Source organism: Neltuma alba, unplaced genomic scaffold (assembly GCF_004799145.2).
Source record: "Neltuma alba isolate B1F8T4 unplaced genomic scaffold, ASM479914v2 tig00004456_pilon, whole genome shotgun sequence".
In the NCBI taxonomy this organism is placed as follows: Eukaryota; Viridiplantae; Streptophyta; class Magnoliopsida; order Fabales; family Fabaceae; genus Neltuma; species Neltuma alba.
This window is the reverse complement of record NW_021633717.1, coordinates 486,520-495,727: the sequence shown is the minus strand read 5'-3', so window position 1 is coordinate 495,727 and position 9,208 is coordinate 486,520. Positions and strand designations below refer to the sequence as shown.

Sequence of the window (9,208 nt, the reverse complement as noted above, 5' to 3'; positions counted from 1 at the left end):
TCTTAATCAACAGCTTATTGGTTATTTCCCTAATACTCTTTTATTTATTTGCTTTTAATATATTCTACATTTTTAGGTTTTAATTAGTTTATATATTTCATATGGCAAATTATGTTAATTAGTTTATAAATTTTATCAATGGACTACAATTATGTTCTTGGTGGTTTGGATTCTTTGAATTTCAATTATGTTTTTGGGGTGTTTTATGAACACACACACACACACATATCCTATCGCATATCATATACCAAGGTGCTAACTTCATTATATTTTCCTCATATTCAATAATGGAGGCAAATTTTGCAGGTGGGAAGACTTGGCCACTGAATGTCTTTTTATCCTTTGGTTGTTGTCGGTGTCTATGACTATAGCAGACCAACACATGAAGGATGGTAACTACCATCAAAATCTTAAGATTCAGAAGCTTTTGAGGAAATTGAACGGACAGCTGTGTAAATCTATCGGATAGTACAGTTCTTTCTTTCTTAGGTTTTACCAATATCAGTTAGTAGTCCTGACTAAGATTTGTATTCAAATATATTGATTCATACTCAAGAGGCTTTCCGTCTTATTCAAGTCAGAGTCCTGATGGAGATATAATTGACTGTGTCAATATTTCAAATCAGCCAGCTTTTAGTGATCCCAAACTCATAAATGAGAAAATTAAGGTAAAGCAATATGCACCCTTCTATTTCTAGCTTTCTCTCTTATTCACAAATTTAAAGCTGAATATTTCTTGCTTTATTGAAGATGAGACCTAGTTTTCACCCAGAAGGAAGCATGCTCAAAGAAAGTAGAGTAGTATCTTCAAAAAAGCCAAAGCCACCAATTGCTCAGTTACGGATGCAAAGAGGAAATTGTCCAAAAGGAACCATTCCTATGAGAAGGATAAGAAAAGATGACATATTGAGGGCAAACTCTTTCCAACAATAGGGGAAAAAACAATCAGAAGAGCATCCCAAAGCTTAAATCTTTTCAAACTCAAGCTCAAAGCCAGGTATTATACCTCAGAAGGCAGTCAATTTATATGTTTATTATATGCTAACAGAGCTCTTTTGTTGGATTTTTTTGTTTTACAATTTAATGTCTTTGGTCAAGTTTCTTTGACTAATTTGGTTTGTCTAGTTTGCGGCAGTTTTTTTTTGGTAAAAAAGTTTGCGGCAGTTTATACAGAGGGAGATAAATACTATGGAGGCAAGGCAACTATGAACGTTTAAAATCCCAATGTTGAAGAGCTTAATGAATTTAGTAATTCTAAAGTGTGGATTCAAAATGGTGATACCAGTAATTACGATGGCATTCATGCAGGTTGGCAGGTATACTCTTTAATTTCTCAAGAAAAAGAAGACAATTAATCATTTAATCTTGTAATTTTGATTCAGTCACAATTCATCAGTTCTTGAAATTTAATCCGATAAAATTCAGTCCCTCAAGTTTTAGCTATTGAATCCTTTAGTCTCTATACTTTTCGATTTGATCATGCCTCAATTAATCCTTGAAGGATAGGTGATATTCTTGAAATGTTGGGACTGATTGATTAATAGGTTGGAATTTAAGGGATTGGAAGAGTTTAAATCTCAAGAATCAAATTATAATTGAGTCAACGTTACAGGAAGTAAATGATTATTTTTTCCCCAAAAAAAAAACACTAACTAAACTTATTTCAAAAAAAGAACTAACTAAACTTATTTCAGAAAATATAATATCAAACTAAGTTTTAATTTCTCATGTGCTTACCTGCGATACTCTTTTCTATTGATTTGGACAATTAGGTGAATCCAGAGCTGTACGGAGATAATGGCACAAGGCTTTTCACATTTTGGACAGTAAGTTAAACTTGAAATTTGTAGTTTCTTTAAATCATAATCTTCAATATTGTTAATATCACTATTTCATTTTACACTTGACTCAGGCTGATGCAGGTTAACACACTGGATGCTATGATCTTCTCTGTTCTGGCTTTATTCAATTTAACAATGAAATAGCCCTGGAAGGCACCATAGAACCATTGTCTGTCTTTGGTGATAATAATTCCCAATATGAAATCACCATTCTTATCTGGAAGGCACCAACTTTCTGCCCCGACAGATCTGCAGATACAAACACACTTTCTAAGAAATAGATTCCACAAAATGTTTAGATTTCATATCATACTTGCATATCTGGCTCTCTCAATGCGAGGAGGGCACAAGAGAAGAAGAAAGAGATAGAAGTTTTGGTGGGCCTCACTAACATGTGGGACCCACCAAACCTCTCTTTTTCTCTCTACACCTGCACACCAGTTCCACCTGGAAAGAATCTCTATTTCTATTCATGGGAGGGACATACGTGAGTTTCCTTTTAGTGAGACAAACATCTAATTCAGACACTAATTTGTTCACTTTAGTAAAACATTATTGATTTGATCGATTTATGTTTTGATGGTGAGCAGGATCCGAAGAAAGGAGATTGGTGGATGTCTTATGGGAATGATACATATGTGGGATACTGGCCAGCCTCTCTGTTCTCTCGCCTCTCTGAGAGTGCAACAAAGATAATGTGGGGAGGTGAAGTTGTGAACTCAGAGTCTAATGGACAACACACCACAACACAAATGGGAAGCGGTCATTTTCCTGAAGAGGGTTTTGGGAAAGCTAGCTTTTTCAAGGAAATTAGAATTGTTAATGGCAATAACCAAGCCATCCCTCCCAATAATATTCACACTTACACTGACCAATCCAACTGCTACAACGTCCAACTTGGTACTTCTGATAACTGGGACAAGTACTTCTTTTTTTGGTGGTCCTGGGAGAAACCCTGGTTGCCCATGATCTTTCCTCTTGAAAACTGATCAGATATATCAAAAGGAAAAAGAAGTAACTTTACATTGTTATTCTTGGAAACTTTTGTGCTTTTTTAGTTCTTTACTAGTAACTAATGCCTCAAGTAAGCTTATTTTTATATATGTTGAGTTATATGTATCTATTATTTACCTGAGTGGAAATACATGTACTATAACCTTGCCTTTATCATCATATCCCTTGGCAATTTTAGTTTGCTTGTGTCTATTCGAAAGTCAGATCAGAGGCACAAGTTGAGAGAAACTGATTAATATTCTGTATAATTCATCATATCCCACACGTAATATTCCCTCAGTGACTTTTTCACGAGGAAAGTATAAGTCACGCCCAAAGTGCTTGGACTTATTATCCGGAACAGGATTGGCAGCTACGGCTACCGTTCCAGAATTGTCACACCAAATGGTGGGAGTACAAATCAGCGGATTATTCATCTCTTTTAACACAGCCATAAGCCAAAGAACATCTGAAACAGAATCTGCAACACTTCTGTAGTACTTCCTTTGGGAAAGATGAAAACCAACCTCCGCTATGAAACTCAATGCCCAAGAAAAAGAGATAATTCACCCAGAACTTTTAATGAGAAGGAGGAGCTCATTCAAGAAATAAGTTGCTGCATATCATTGCCATTACAGGCCATAAGTTATGCCTTTTAATTTCATTCAAAAGAAAACGTTATGCCTTTTAATGCACTTGTTTTGTCTCACTAACCTTTTTCTCACTCCACGAGTACTTTTTAATTACTAGGTTAATTCAAAGAACTCAGTCAAAAGCAGTTGATTTAACTAAGCGAACAATACATAAGAAAGGATTTGATATAACTAAGGGAACAATAAAGAATTAAAGTGGCCTTCTTATTCGTACAAAAATCATGATTAGGAAAAAAGAAAACTAGCAATATAAATATCTGCATAATAATAGTCTCTCTCTCTCTCTCTCTCTCTGCCTCTCTCAAGGGCAATCAGGATTTCTTCCTGGACCACCAAAATAGAAGTAGGCTCCAAGTTCATCATCAGAAGATGCCATTTTCACATTGTAGCAGTTGACATGGTCAGAGTAAGTGGCAACACCATTAGGAGGAGGCACAGATTGGTTTTTGCCATTCACAATTGTGATGTTCCTGAAATAACTTGCCTCCCTTGAGCTTCCCCAGCAAAGTGTCCACTTCCCATTTGTGTTATGCTGTGTTTCCCATCTTCAGATGCTAAGTTTAACACTTCACCTCCCCACAGTATCGTCGTTGCCCCATCAGAGAGGCGTCCAAACAAAGACGACGGCCAATATCCCACCACTGTATCTCTCCCATATTGCATCCACCAATCTCCATTGATTGGATCCTAAATATATATCAGATGGAACACATATCAGATTCAATTATTCATCTGATATGAGGAAACAAACATGTTATATTTCAATGAGAATGATGATATTGATGTAATCTGATATGAAAAGAGTTGGGTATTTGGATGGTTATATCAAATTGGGATTTAAGGTCGCCAAAGACAGACAACGGTTGGATGGAGGCTCCTACAGCTACTCCATTGTTAAGTTGAACAAAGCCAGAGCAAAGCATATCAAAACATCCCGTACTTTGACCTGAATCTGCCTGTCATTTTGTCACATAAAATCAGTAAATTAGTTATATAATGATAATAACCAAGAGAATAGTTTGATGAAACTACAATCTGGGTTGTGAATTAACAAAGCTGAACTCACTGTCCAAAATGTAAAAAGTCTGGTGTTCTTATCTCCATATAGCTGTGGATTCACCTAATTTTCCAAATTAAAAAACCAAAAAACAGAGAGAGGGAGAAAGAAACTCAGGTGAGCACATCAGAAATGAGAAGTTTCTTGGTTGATGATATGTAATATATTTGGATATAATCTTTTTGGAAAGAAGTTAAAGAATATATACCTGCCAGCCAGCTTGAATGCTATCGTAACCTTTGCTAGTATTACCATTTTGTATCCCTAATTGAGAGTTACTAAATTCGTTATGCTTCTCAACTATGGGTTTCCAAATGTTCATGGATACCTTGCCTCCATAATACTTACCTCTCGTCGCATAAACTGTGGCAAACTAGAGGTTCCAAAATCATCAAAGAAACAACAGAAGAAAAATACATTAGTAAGTAAACATAAAACTGAAGAAACTACATTAGTTTACTTGTATTTACAAAAAACAAGGGGTTGTTGTGTTTAAATTCAGAGATACACGCACAGTGGCAACAGTATATATACCTGGTGTTGAGCTTCAGTTTTAAAAGATGCAAACTCAGGAATGCTCTTGTGGTTCTTCTTCCCAAATCTTCGGATAGATTCTGCTCTTAAGATGTCTTCTTCTGTTATTCTTCTTATAGGAATGGTTCCTTCTGGCAACTTCCACTTTGGTGCCACAACTGAGAAATTGGCTTTTGCCTTGAAGATGATGCTTCATTTTCTTCAAACATCATTCCTTCTGGATGAAAACTTGGTCTCATCTTCATAAAATGAGAGATAATTAGCTTGTGAATGAGAGAAAATTTTGGTTCGGTGAAAAAGAAAAGAAACTTGAAGCAAACTATGCTTCCTGAATTTTGTGATCCCTGAGCTTCGGATTCTGGAAAGCTGGCTGATTTAAAATATGAACGCAATCGATTATATCACCATCAGGGCTCTGATTTTGAAACACCAACGGTTAGCCCAATCAAGGATAAAATATAGAATGGCAGAGAGCTGTTATTTGTCAAATTGAAAATTCATTTAAAAAAAAAAGACTTGTATGTATACCTTGATAGACTTAACAGCTGGTCTGTTCAACTGGTTCATAAGCTTCCGAATCTCAAGATTCAGAACAGAACCGCCATTCTTGTCTTGGTCTGATATCCCCATAGGTACAGAAAACAAGATGAAGCAGAATAAGACATAGTTCTTTACCCAATAAGTCTTATAATCTCCCGAGTTTGCCGCCATTGAAGGTGAGGAAATATAAAACAAGCTAAGCTAAGATAGCTCCTCTGTGAGAATGCTCACATCGGTGTTGGAGAATTGAAGGTTCAGAAATTTATAGGACGCTAGTCTCTTGAATGTGAAGTTACTCTATGATTCGACCATAATTACTTACCAAAATGAGTTTAACTACAAAAATAGGAAAGCAGTATTATTTCGGGAAACTTTTTAAGATTATAATTATAAATAATTATAAGGATAAATTACGTCAGTCCCTTCTGAGTTTTGCTTATATTGATGAAATTTAATAATTTATTACCGTATCTCTTTTAAGATTTGCTCATAACAATAAATTACATTAAGCTTTATTGATATGTGGTAATTCAATTGTTAACCGTTAACTGACACAAAAATAGAACAATAGTATCCAATATTTAATAATTACAAGATTTGGTAACTTAAAAGAAAATTTAAAAATCTCACAAAAAGGATTGAAAATTACTAAATCCTAAATCAAGATTGTTTCTTATACTTTAACTAGTTTTGACTACACATTCACTTGCACCAAACATCCAGTATTTAGTGATTTTCAAGTCTCTTTGTGAAACTTTTCCAAGAAAATATACCAATTAACGGAAAAAAATCCACTGTATGGGAATTTTTTACTTTGACCAGGGGTCCATTATTGAAGAGCATCGCAGAGGAGAAGAATATCTTATCTTTCCCTTCTTCTTTTATTTTATCATTGAGAGCAGTACAACATGATTTTTTTTTTTTTAAAAAAAACCTTATCCATTCCATTGATTTTCCCGAATTACCGATGCCTTTATTTTTTTTTTTTCCTTTCTCATTGACCTTTTTCAAATTGCCTTTTTTTTTAATCGACAAAGTGATTTTTTTTTCAACTTCAATTTTTCCTTTTTCTTTAAACAATTCATTATATTCTAATAGATGGAAGAATTTTATTAAAATCTGCGATGGCGAGACATGCAAGTATGTTAAGCCTTAAAATACAAATAACATAATCAATAATACACATTCACCTATATATTAATGCTGTATTATATTCTCATCCACAATGTACGAAGCATCTGAGACCAACCAAGAAGACCGAGAAAAATATCAAATATTTGATAGAAATTCTAATAAAACCTTATAACTACTATACAACATCAAGGGCAGCTAGGGTTTCTGCCAGGACCCCCATAATAGAAGAAAGTGCCCCATCGACGAGAAGAGCCGGTTTGGATAGTATAACAGTTGGAATTATCAGAGTAAGGCATAATGTTAGTAGGACGCACCAATTGATTTTTACGATTAACAATTTGATGTTGTTGAAATAGCTTGCTTTGCCATATCCTTCTCTAGGAAAATGCCCACTTCCCATTTGTGTTCTTGTGTGTTGTCCGTTATATTCTGAGTTTATTATTTCACCTCCCCACTCCATCAATGATGCACCATCAGAGAGGTGTGTGAATATGGATGAAGGCCAATATCCCATTACTTTGTCCGCTCCATATTGCATCCACCAGTCTCCATTGAGTTTATCCTTTTTATTGTCAGCATCAAATCATTAACAAGCTATACTATTCACAAGCTATATACTCCTCCGATTTTAAATGTAGAAGCTAACATGGATTTGGTCTTAAGGATATAATACTCCAATTCACTGTCTCCAAAAGTCTCCAAATCATCTCTAATAATAGTACTTATTAAGGGGATTTTCGTTAGAGATAGTTTCTAATACAAATGATTAATTAAATGGTATTTTAAGAAACCAACACATTTCTGACAGATAACTAACTAAACTATTTCTTTTTCAATCTTTATAAATTAGTTATCAAGGTCCTACTTTTAGGATCGAAGGAGTATATGAGCACATGATCCATACAATATATTGAAAATGGTACCTTCCATATGAGGATCTTGATTTCATATTGGGATTTAGCATTCCCATAGGAAGATAATGGCCAGATGGTGGATCCTACAGCTACTCCGGCATTGAGTTGAACAAAGCCAGAGCATAGGAGATTATAGCATCCACTATCTCTATATGAATCAGTCTGTTGCATTGCAATAATAATTGTGTGATTTGGACAAAAAAAAAAGTAGGTTGCAAATAAATTTGAACTTACAGTCCAATATGTGAATAGTCTGGTGCGATAATCTCCAAACAGTTCTGGACTCACCTAATTGTTTGAGTTTAAGAGAAATGGGGGATAATTAGATACAATTGATGTATAGAGACATAACAGGGAGAAATATCGAAACATGTTTAAGCATAAAATATATAGTACCATCCAACCAGCTTCAATAGTGTTGAGATTTTGACTATCATCATTATTTACGAACCACATCTGAGAGATACTAAATTCATCGTTTTGTTGAACATTAGGCTTCCAAACGTTCATGGTTGCCTTCGCACCATAATATCTATCACCTCTCGCAAAAGCTATGGCATACTGAAAGGCAACAAAGCCATCAAAGCAACTAAAAATAGGGGAAAACGTCATAAAATAAGCAAAACGAAACATAGAAATAAAATCTTGTCGTTTATTTGATAGAGGGCATAACACAAGTATACCTCATGGCCAACGTTTGGTGCTGTCAGAGGGATGTTCTTGAGATTTTTCTTTCCGAATTGTTGAACAGAACTTGCTCTCAATATGTCTTCTTCTCTTGTCCTTCTTATAGGAATGGTTCCCTCTGGACAAGTTCCATTTTGGTGCCATAATTGAGGAATTGGCGCTGATTTTGAAGACCCATTATTACTTTCTTCCATTATCATCCCTTCTGGGTAAGAATTTGGCCTCATCTAAAGCCAAATGAGAAATAATTGATTGTATCATCTAGCATCAAAATTCTGAATTAGAGGAATAGTAAAACACAAAAGGAAAATATTCTTACCCGGATTTTGTGATTTTTAAGCTTTGGGTGATCAAAAGCTGGTTGTTTTAAAATATCAACACAATCAATTATATCTCCATCAGGACTCTGTATGTTTTAAGTATCCACCAAGTTCAAACACATAATTAAAAAGGAAAATAATACTAGATGATTAAAAATTGGCTCAATATATAGCATTGAAGTTGCTACACACAAACACGCACACCTGAATAGATTTAACAGCTGGTTTATTCAAATTCTTCAAAATCTGCTCAACGTCAAGCTTCTGAGTAGAACTGGCATTACTGGTTGGGGCACCAATGAAGGAGTCTCGGCTTGCCATGGTGATGGGTAATAAAGAAAACAAGAAGAAAGAATAAAATATCAATTTGGACATCCAAGGCCTCTCGTTTCCCAATTTTAACGCCATTAATTATTGAATGTAAGAAATAAGAAGGAAGCACAAAACGAGAATTCTCAAATGTTTTGCAAGAATTTATATGATGCTTCGTATTACCCCTTCTTAAATGTTAGATTACTTTCTTATCCTTTTTGTT

General features: G+C 34.8%; 2 pseudogenes; one reads left to right on the top strand and one right to left on the bottom strand.

Moving 5' to 3' along the window:
• Positions 1-306: 306 nt before the first annotated feature.
• LOC114744849 (uncharacterized) lies at positions 307-2,810 on the top strand (annotated as a pseudogene).
• Positions 2,811-6,937: 4,127 nt separating this feature from the next.
• Positions 6,938-8,994, bottom strand: LOC114744848 (uncharacterized; annotated as a pseudogene).
• Between the last annotated feature and the right edge of the window lie 214 nt (positions 8,995-9,208).